The 10,310-nt window shown below is 44.8% G+C and overlaps 1 pseudogene across 1 annotated transcript in view; it reads left to right on the top strand.

Annotated features, from left to right (window-relative positions):
- Window positions 1–766: 766 nt before the first annotated feature.
- Window positions 767–10,310, top strand: part of LOC308304809 (dachshund homolog 2-like) — a 68,017-nt pseudogene continuing 58,473 nt past the window's right edge. Inside the window, exon 1 of the transcript in view lies at window positions 767–1,413. The product of the transcript in view is annotated as a dachshund homolog 2-like (transcript). The remainder of the gene's footprint in view (window positions 1,414–10,310) is intronic.

The following is a 10,310-nucleotide window of genomic DNA, read 5'->3' as shown; positions in this document are numbered from 1 at the left end:
TAGCTATAAACTCATAAAAAAGCCTGAGAATCCCAAAGTTAGCTGTCAGACAAAGTCTCCACTCCACAAGTCCCGCCTTCGACACGCCTTCTGAGCCAATGAGATGCTCGTCCGTGCGCTGTGCCGTCTTCTGATTAGCCGCGAGGGCGGGGAGGAGGGGGAGGGGGCAAGGCAGGGCAGGGCACAGGGGCTCGGGCTCACAGACACAGCACGAGGTAGCGGCGATAACGATAACGAAGTCAGGACCTGACAGAAACCTGAAGAGTGACAGAGAGAGGGGAGAGAGGGGGAGAGAGAGAGAGAAGAAAGAAATGAGGGAGAGAGAGAGTCTGAGAAAGAGAGAAGGGGGGAGAATGAGAGAGAAATACTGAGAAAGAGAAAGGGAGAGGAGAGGGAGAAAGAAAGAGAGGTAACAGGGAGTGTGTGAGAGAGAAAGTGGTAGTAGGGGAGAGTGTGTCACACTGTGTGTGAGACGGGGGGAGAGAGCGAGAGAGAGAGAGAGAGAGAGAGAGAGAGAGAGAGAGAGAGAGAGAGAGACATTGGGGGGGAGTGTGTATGAGACAGAGGGGCAGCGCACAGTAACAGTTTACCGTTGCACCGTAACGGACACAGAGCGCAGGAGAAGCGACAGAGGCGGACACAACATCACAGGAGGATAAACGACAATAAAGAAACAGACCACATTAAAAGTCACAGACATTTTTTTTTTTAAATGTGTATATCTATAAATATATATCTGTTTTAATTTCTTGTTATTGTAACCACCATGGCGGGCTCTGCCTCCAACAACCCACTCACCCGGACCTCCACCTCCACGCCGCCCACCGACACTCTCTTCCACTCCTCCGTGTCCGGCGTTGACCCACCGTACAGCGCGCCCAACCCGGCCAACAACCTCAGCCACGGCCACAGCACCGCGGCGACCCCTCGCCTCCCGGTGCCTCCTCCCCCGCCGCCGCCGCTGCCGCCGCGCCTCGGCGGCTCGTTCCTCGGCGGCGGCCCGGTCACCCTGAACGGGACGTCGGCCGTCAGCGGCGGCATCACCTCCTCGGCGGGGGGTTCTTCTTCAGGCTCCTCATCCTCCTCTCTCCTCACCTCCTCCTCCGCCACCGGCACCATCAACGAGTGCAAGATGGTCGAGTTGCACGGCTTGAAAGTGGCGTCCTTCCACGTGAACGGGCTCGAGTTGATCTGCCTGCCGCAAGTTTTCGACCTGTTCCTCAAGCACCTGGTGGGCGGCCTGCACACCGTGTACACCAAGCTGAAGCGCCTGGACATCTGCCCCGTGGTCTGCACCGTGGAGCAGGTCCGCGTGCTGCGCGGCCTGGGCGCCATCCAGCCCGGCGTCAACCGCTGCAAGCTCATCACCAGGAAGGACTTCGAGGCGCTCTATAACGACTGCACCAACGCCAGGTAATAATGGAGAGTTTATCTGTGTTGTTAGTTAGTTCATAATTCCCTTTCTTTCTTTCTTTCTTTCTTTCTTTCTTTCTTTCTTTCTTTCTTTCTTTCTTTCCTGAGTTTTTAACTCAGAGTTTACAAATGTAACCAAATTGACCCCATAATTGCTGAGGATTTAATTTCTTAATTCCTTAATTCATTAATTGCTTAATTTCTTTCTTTCTTTCTTTCTTTCTTTCTTTCTTTCTTTCTTTCTTTCTTTCTTTCCTGAGTGTTTAACTTTGAGAGTTTACAAATGTAGCCAAATTGACCTAAATAATTGCTGAGGATTTTCTTTATAATCCCTTAATGTCTTTCTTTCTTTCTTTCTTTCTTTCTTTCTTTCTTTCTTTCTTGTTCTTCTGTGTATTTTATTTATTTGTTTATTGCTTTTATTTTTTATTTTTTATCGTTCACTCACTTCACTGTTACATCAGAAGCGTAAGTGTTGATTCAACTCTGGAGTGGACCAAATATACATTTCTTCACAAAACGATAAATATCACTGTCGATTTTACTGTAGGAACATTTCTGATCTATGATTCTATATGCAACACATTAAGGACTTAAAGTAACATATATTTATTTCAATGTGATCCCCCTATTTATTTATTTAAGACATAAAAAAACAAAATTCCAAAGCCATACACAGACCTTAGTGTATTTAAAATAACTTTCTTTATCCATAAAAATCATAGGAAGAATACACTTTTTGAAGATTTTATTTTATTTTATTTTTTTAACTTGTGAATTTGACTTGTTTTAATTTGTTTCTGTCTTCAACTAGTACAACCCATCTTTAGTTGGAAGTATTGAGAATATGCATAGGGAAAAAAGTGAGAGAAAAGATCTAAGCGAACAGAGTACAGGGTTGCGTCGATCGATGCAAAAAGAAACTGTGTGTGTGTGTGTGTGTGTGTGTGTGTGTGTGTGTGTGTGTGTGTGTGTGTGTGTGTGTGTGTGCGTGTGTGTCCTACACGTCATTGTCTTCTATAAGCAGGTGAAATGGAAGCGGACTGATTTATTGACTCAATGTATTTGCCAGATGAACATTTGAACCATTGTGAACAAACACACCACAGGAATGTGCGTTCCACCGGTTTAGGGAGATTGGACAGGCTAGGCTAAATCAGTGGTTGACATTGTCATGTCGAGGTCCACACAAATTGGGGGGATAAAGTATTTGGCCGTGGACCCCGTCTGTAAAATATCTACCAGCGATGCTCAGAAGAGAAGATCAGGAAAAATAGCTGATCTACGAGCTCACAATTTCGTTATGTTTTTTTACGTATGAAATAGGGTTAAAGTGGTTTAACTTTTGAATGATGTCACATTAATACATTGTACCCCCTGGAACACCCCCCCCCAAAGGACACACCTTGAGAAGCATTGGGCTAAATGTCACAGCAGTGATGTGTCCGTCTCTGTGGAAGGGGACCGTGACCACTAAAGACCCCCTATATGCCTGTCCCCGCTGGCTAGCCCCTCTGCGCTCAGCCCCCATGTGGGGAAATGTGTACAAGATCACGGCAAATACCTTGAGTCTCATTTGAATCACTTTCGTCCTGCATGGCATCCCTTGGGCATTTCGTTATAGGCAAAACAATGATCAGATCTCTAACTTAAGAGGTTAACACATGCATGTATCAGTTTTAAAAATAAATAAAAAAATACCCACTGTAAACATTTATTTATACATTTTACAATCTCCTGTAACCCAACGCTCAGGATTGTGTGGACGTGCATGCGCGCGCGCGCGCGCGTGTGTGTGTGTGTGTGCGTGCATGCGTGCGTGCGTGCGTGTGTGTGTGAGCAGTTACAAAAAAAAAGAGAAAAACATATGACAGTGTTGGTTGTGGAATACGATGACCAGGGTGATCAAAAAAACACACAAAACTCAAAGTCAGCCAAGAACACTTTTTGCATTTGTTCAATTACTGTTTGTAATATTAGTATGCAGCAATTCAATTCTGAAAATGAACAGGATGTGTACAGTGTAGTCCTTTAGTAAATTTGACGCATGTTATTAAAACTGTGAAACAATTAGAAGAGGGATTCTCAATTCTGTGTGTGTGTGTGTGTGTGTGTGTGTGTGTGTGTGTGTGTGTGTGTGTGTGTGTGTGTGTGTGTGTGTGCGTGCGTGCGTGCGTGCGTGCGTGCGTGCGTGCGTGCGTGCGTGCGTGCGTGCGTGCGTGCGTGCGTGCGTGCGTGCGTGCGTGCGTGCGTGCGTGCGTGCGTGCGTGCGTGCGTGCGCGCGCGCGCGCGCACATGTGTGTGTGTTTGTGAGGGGGGTAGCTACCATATGGACAAATATGTTGCTGGTGGCAATGCCGCAAGCGCATAAGCGCACGGACACCCACACCCATCCACAGAAACACAAGTGGCAAGATTCTACAACTCCCTACTGATGCAAAATGTGGAATGAAACAGACAGACGGACGGACAGAAAGTTGGTAATATGCTCAAATGCCAGACATTAATTATAGAGCTGTGTCCGTCTCACTCTCTCTTCATCTTTCCTTCTGGGCCTCTCTTTCTCTATACGGTACATTCTCCCTGTCTCTCACTCCATGCCCCCCCCCCTCTCTCTCTCCCTCTCTCTCTTTCTATCTCTCCATCTCACATCTGCTTGCTTTGCCCTTTTCCATTTTAAATAATGAATTAACAGAGAGGGAGATACTGTAACTGTTAGTGTACACACACACACACACACACACACACACACACACACACACACACACACACACACACACACACACACACACACACACACACACACACACACACACACACACACACTGGGGACCAGCTCATAAAATAGTGAAAGAGCTTTTTGTTTTTGTTTAGGTGAACCCTCTTCTCTTCTCTTCTCTTCTCTTCTCTTCTCTTCTCTTCTCTTCTCTTCTCTTCTCTTCTCTTCTCTTCTCCTCTGAGCGAATAATTAAAAACAGACAAACAAACAATAATTGTTCTCTTCCAACTTACTTGACCGGACGATGTGTGGAAAAACCCCTCAAATAAACAAGTCCCTTTTACATCCAAAAGGTTCCTTTAGTCTGTCTGGATGGAAGCAGTAGGTTAGAAGTAGAACCACATGTGTCATGTACGCACGGTGTACCTCTGCTACTCATAGGTTCATGGCCCAACACAGTGCTCATCCTCCTGTATCTTTGCTGCTTCCCTCTGCGCTCTCACAACAACGACAGAAATACGACAACCTTTGTTGTGTTCTGTCTAATCTATAATGGAGGACACATGCTGCTTTTTCTTTTCATTTGATGCAGTGCATGACAGCGAAAGCCAAGTAAACCTGCACATATCTCAGAGGGTCAGAGGACTTCATTTAAGAACTTACGCCTACTTTGAAATACAACAAAGTTGTGTCCCCCAAGTTGTGGAATTTGCCAAGTCAAACGCACATGATTTCATTTGTTTTTGTGTGACTTTAATTTTCAAAGGACTTGACTGTGCGTGTGAGTGTGCGTGTGTGTGCGTGTGTGTGCGTGTGTGTGCGTGTGTGTGTGTGTGTGTGTGTGAGTATGTGTGAGTATGTGTGAGTATGTGTGTGTGTTATGGTATTAGGAACACATAGATGTGCAGACGCCCAGACACGCGCTGTTGCTGTCTATCGAAATTAATTTTTGGGTTGCCTCAAGCTGTGCATTAATCTGAGTGTGTGAGTGTGTGTGTTTAATTACATTTAGGTAGATTACTGTACAAATATGGATCAAAAAAATTCTTATGATCAAATTATGCAAATGAGCTTTGCCTAATTACGGAATTAAGAGTGCGAGAGAGAGGAAGAGAGAAATTGAGAAGATAGAGAGAAAGACGTGTAAAATTAGATTTGACAGGAAATCATCTCTTTAATTTGTGTGTGTGTGTGTGTGTGTGTGTGTGTGTGTGTGTGTGTGTGTGTGTGTGTGTGTGTGTGTGTGTGTGTGTGTGTGTGTGTGTGAGAGCGAGAGAGAGAGAGAGAGAGAGAGAGAGAGAGAGAGAGAGAATCTGCATAGCCGTTTTAATCTTTAATCTAGAAATGTGATTACATTAAGCGTTAGAAAGGCAGTGTGTATCAACACAAAAATTCTCCTCTCCTCTCCTCTCCTCTCTTCTCTTTTATTATATGACATTGTGGTAGCCTGTAATTAATGTCATCATTTAAGGTGTAATAAGTGATATTTGTAATAATAAATAAGTGTTAAATATCTCTATATTCCAGTAATTATTGCTATAGTGCGTGTTTGTTCAGTAACAGGGATCCTTCATGGCCAGTCTACAGAACAATTCTCCTTTTTCCTTTTTTCCTTTGTCTTTTAAATGATCTCTCCTCTTCTCTAAACAAATTCCATCGTGGGTTTTTTTCTGCAATTTCAGACTGGGTCAACATGCAAGTTGACAATGAATTCATTAATTCATTCATTAATTCATCAATTAATCAGGCCACGTCATGGATCAAATGTTCATAATTAATTCGGTCACTCCTTTTTTTCTTCATACAACACACTATCACTCTCCCTTCCCTCTCTCTGACTGATTGTCTCTCTCTCTCTCTCTCTCTCTCTCTCTCTCTCTCCCCCCCCTTTCTCTCTCTCCTTTTACTGAGCAGCTGCTAAATAGGTTGTCCCTCACTGCGTTTTAACGCTCTGACACTGGTTTACTTAGCACTGGCCCCCTCTTCTCTTGTCTACCCTTCTCAGATTCTCTACCTCGTTATTCAGGTTATGCAATACAGAAGTAGGATTAATGGATAGGTAGATGCATATAGAGCTTAGATGCAATTAAGTTATTATCAGCTCATGGCGTATTTTACACTTTGCCATATGGTGGTGTTGCGCGGCAAAAAGAGGCGATCTAATCTGCGACGCATTGTGTCATCGATGCAACAAAAGAAAAGGGGGGGGGGGTGGGGGTGTGTACAAGTTAGTTGAGCCCGACTGATGTATCGGTCAAACCGATATATCGGTAGTTTTTGGACCCCGATGTCGGTATCGGACATCGGTCATTATCTCTTCGATGTGTCAGTCATTTTTTTAAAGTAATATTAGACCACCATTTGATGACATTTAGCCACTCAGACCCAAATCTTAGAATATATTGTCGTTGCTCGTAAGGATCCATTGGGTTTCATTTTACACTCATGAGTTAAAGATCTTATAAAGGGTCCATTTGGTTACCAAATCTCCATCATTTTGCTGGGGACCACCTGGAGACCCCTCAAGGACCACTGGTGGTCCCCGGACCATTGGTAAAAAAAAGGGTTTGAAGGTAAGAAGTTTTTAAAATTTAGGCTATTCATTATTATTTTATATTATTACAAAACACCGGTTAAACATCGGCAAACATCGGCATCGGTCAAAACATATGGCATTGGTCGGGCTCTACAAGTTAGTAATCAATCATGTCTGCAGCGTGTGGATGTTTGGAATGTGCTGTGTGAGTAATGTATTATAAGGTGCGACACATACTATACAAAGAGGCAGGGACGTGCTGGCCATTGGGAAAAGCGGGACAACTCTCGAATGGCCGGTTCATTCCCAGACGGTCCAGGCCTTTAGGAAAAAAAATAAAAATTAAATGTCGGCCTTCGTTCCATTTTGGGGGCTGGGCGACCAACAAAGTAAATCGTCACTGTCGGGCAGAAACCTTGTATCTCCAAGTTTCAAATTTGTACATTTGTACAAGTATCATACAAGGCCGTCGCACAAAAGTAGTGAAAACAGCAGATCTACAAGCACACAACGCCTCGCACGCGAGGCGTTGTGTGCTTGTAGATCTGCTGTTTTCACTAGTTTAAATCGTTTTTAAAATGATAAATACAAAACAAACGCTTTTGGACATACAAGGTTTCCACCCGACAACGACGAAATATAACTCATGTAATTGGCCCACTTGTCATGATCTGAAATGGCAAATCTTTGAGTAGCAGCAGCGCTATAGAGAGAGATAGCGCGCAATGAGGGCCTCTCCAACTATTTTTCCCGGGCTGAATCAGGGGCCCAGCACGTCCCTGCCCCAAAAGCCCTCACGCAGCTGTAATCAGCAGGTCTGACGGCCTGCTCCACTCTGCCAATCACCAAGCCATCAGCGAGGCAGAGGGGCAGGTCCGTCAAACCTTGTAGAGCTGCTATTTATGAAAATACATTAAACCAGGGGTCTTCAACAGGGGCTTCGGGACCCCTAGGAGTTACTACAGGGGGTCCTCCAAATCTTCCAATCCTTTTTATATTAACAACATGAACCCTACTGTCCATATTCTGAGAACATTAGCCTAAAATAGCAGATCTACAAGCTCACAAGGCCTAGGTTTGGTGTAGAGGGGAAAAAGAGCAGACTAAGTACAGAGTAAAAGGTCAGGTTTATTAGGTAATGACGGCTCAATTGGTTAAATATCTGAAAACAAAATTGACATGAATCCAAAATACGCTGATGATTGTGCTGTGACTGTCAAACGATGAAACTATATGGAATCTATGAAAAGGTTGTGGGGGTCCCTCTTCATCTCTCTCTCAACTAAGGGGTCCTTGGCCTGAAAACGTTGAAGACCCCTGCATTAAACATTTATTTTTTACACGTTTGAACCTTTTTGCCAATGATAAAATGCCTGATATAGGGGCGCCAGGGTTTCGTTAGACAATGTAAAAGATGTGGAAGCAGCAGGGACGTCCAGGAGGATAAATATAGCACACCTCAGTGGCCAACCATGACACACAATGCTTTAGTGTCCTGGATCGGGGCCCACTTGAAATATATCGCGGCCCAGGCCCACCCATCTGCTGCCTTGTTAAGTGGCAAGATCCGCTTCCAGACCATGTTTATGTTAATGATCAATCAATCGATTGTGTTTCCGCTTGGATCAATGGATCACACTTAGTATACTTAAAGAGGTGGTGCCATGATCCCCCCCCCCTCTAAAACATGATTATCAGGTATTATGAATATACTAGGAGGAAGATTTTTTTCCAAAAAAGTGTACAGAAAGAGTTGAAATTATGTTTTATGTGGCCACACCCACCAGTTCATTGGTATGTGTGGTTGTCATGGTGGGTGGTGACCCAGCTGAAGTTAGCCACACCCATGTATGTTGGGTGAATGGTAATTAGGGGAGGGGTTGATTCTGTGATGTAATAAGTATGTGTGTTTTTGGATCGGCACGTTTGACCCCACAAGGTGGCAGCCTACAGCTAAAACCCAAATAGAAAGGCAATACATAATTGCTCATAACAACCACACCAGGGGGTCTAATGAAGTACTGTCAACCTCCTAGACACATGAAACCAGAAAAAGTACAAAACTATGGCACCGCCTCTTTAAAGTTATATATATTTAAATCTATCTATCTATCTATCTATCTATCGACTGGGGGCGGTCTATCTGTCTATCTGTCTGTTTGTCTGTCCACACTGTTGCAGAGGTATGGAAGGTGCAGAATCGCTTGTACTGTAGATAGTGCCTGGCTAGTGCCTGGTTCCCTCCATTGTTGGTGTGTGGGTGAATGTATTGCACTTTATAAAAAGCTTTGGATAAAAGTGCTATATGACTGCACCATTAATATATAGTTTGTCAAATGTATATTTGGTTATATTTGGTTGTTCTCTCTACAGTATCTCTCTCTCTCTCTCTCTCTCTCTGTCCATCTCTCACTCCATCAGTCTCTCGCCCTCCTATCTGTCCTCCTCTTCTTTTGACGTACAAATTGCCACATAATCAAAATTAAATCATAATTATTGTACACGTTAATTATAACGTTCAGCAAAAATAAGAAACGTCTGGACATTCCATCACTTGAAGCTTTTGTTGTAGGAATACTGGGCGGAGAGTGCATGCGCACGCACACGAACGCGCACACGCGCGCGTGCGCACACGCGCACACACACACACACACACACACACACACACACACACACACACACACACACACACACACACACACACACACACACACACACACTGAAAGAGAGAGAGACATTCCGATATCGAGACATCATTGACAAGCTGTTATTTTGTCTTTAAAAAGATATGTTTTGAGAAAAAGGAAGGGAGAGAGAGAGAGAGAGAGAGAGAGAGAGAGAGAGATGGAGATGGGTGTCTTAGGTTGTGTGGCCACACAAAGTAACCACACATACTGTACCCACACACCCACAACCAACTCTCAGATACATGCGCATACTCTTTCTCTCTCTCTCTCTCTCTCTCTCTCTCTCTCTCTCTCTCTCTCTCTCTCTCTCTCTCTCTCATACTCGCTTGGAACACAAATTATCCAGCCTCTCACACTGAAGTCACTGTAAGTGTGTGTGTGTGTGTGTGTGTGTGTGTGTGTGTGTGTGTGTGTGTGTGTGTGTGTGTGTGTGTGTGTGTGTGTGTGTGTGTGTGTGTGTGTGTGTGTGTGTGTGTGTCGCGTGCGTGCGTGCGTGCGTGCGTGCGTGCGTGCGTGTGTGTGTCTCGACACGTCTGTGCATGTGTGTACCCATGTGTGTGACCTTGTTTGGACAAGGTCAGACATAAAACACGCACGCACACACACACCACACTGTCACACACATACACGCACGCACACACACACACACACACACACACACACACACACACACACACACACACACACACACACACACACACACACACGCACACACACACACACCAATAAATCGCCGGGTACAATACGGTTGCCCTCGACAACGTTTGATTTAATAGGAGCCTTCGGTGTCAACGACATGCAGTGTATAACAGTGTGTGAGTGTGACAAGGGTAGTGTGTGTGTGTGTGTGTGTGTGTGTGTGTGTGTGTGTGTGTGTGTGTGTGTGTGTGTGTGTGTGTGTGTGTGTGTGTGTGTGCGTGCCTGCGTGCCTGCGTGCCACTGGGTGTACACACCT

Source organism: Nannobrachium achirus, assembly GCF_963921795.1.
Source record: "Nannobrachium achirus genome assembly, chromosome: 19".
Lineage (NCBI taxonomy): Eukaryota > Metazoa > Chordata > Actinopteri > Myctophiformes > Myctophidae > Nannobrachium > Nannobrachium achirus.
This window is presented reverse-complemented; position numbering and strand designations above follow the sequence as displayed.